An 827-nucleotide genomic window follows, 5' to 3' on the forward strand; every position below is an offset into this window, starting at 1 on the left:
TTTAATTCATTGCTAATTAAACAGTTACTTTAAATGTTGTCTTAAATCTAAGATGGAGCTCCCTCTGTCTTTCAAAGCAGCACATCACTGTGGATTTATCCACACAAGTTTCCCTTATAAAAATTATCTTGGCTGTTTGTCTCCTACCTACTATGGGGCTGCTATTACAGCTGCACAGGTGCTATCTACATTACATAAACCCGAGCATGTCATTTTGTGGCCTGTGGAAACATAACCTTTCTTGGCTCCTCAGATAGTGAAAGGTGGGAACAATATTTCCTCCAGTTGCTGCTTTGTCAGGCCATGTCTGCACATGCGAATGGAAGTGAAGTGTAGAGAAGGGAAGTGAGCAGCACCTCATAAAAATATAACTACAGAAGTTTGCTGTGTCTCTGTAGCACCTTGTCTCCTCAGAGAAGGAGAGAAAAGGTGTCTTTGTGGCGCTCACTATGTGCGTAGCTACCACATGGTTACTATTCCATGTCCTACAAATGGCACAGATAAGACATGAAAGTAGACCGCTTGCCCTTATTTAATGTTTAAGAACCTGTTGTTGTTACTGATGTTGTATTTGTAAGCCGCTTCAAGCTCTGGAGAGGTGAAATATGAATTTTAAAGGAAATCAATATATACCAATCCATCATGACAGGAAGCATTCCATCTGTAAGTTTCCCTCACTCATACACAGATCAGAGACAGCCAACTGGAGTCTAGTTCTAGAAAGGCTTAACACTATAGGATACAGTTATCCTCAGGCTTAAGGAGCTAAACAATGGACCTGTTAATGGCTACTATTGAGACACCACAAAAATGTCCTTTAAAGTAAG

The sequence above is a fragment of the Paroedura picta genome, chromosome 9 (genome assembly GCF_049243985.1).
Source record: "Paroedura picta isolate Pp20150507F chromosome 9, Ppicta_v3.0, whole genome shotgun sequence".
NCBI classification, from domain to species: Eukaryota; Metazoa; Chordata; class Lepidosauria; order Squamata; family Gekkonidae; genus Paroedura; species Paroedura picta.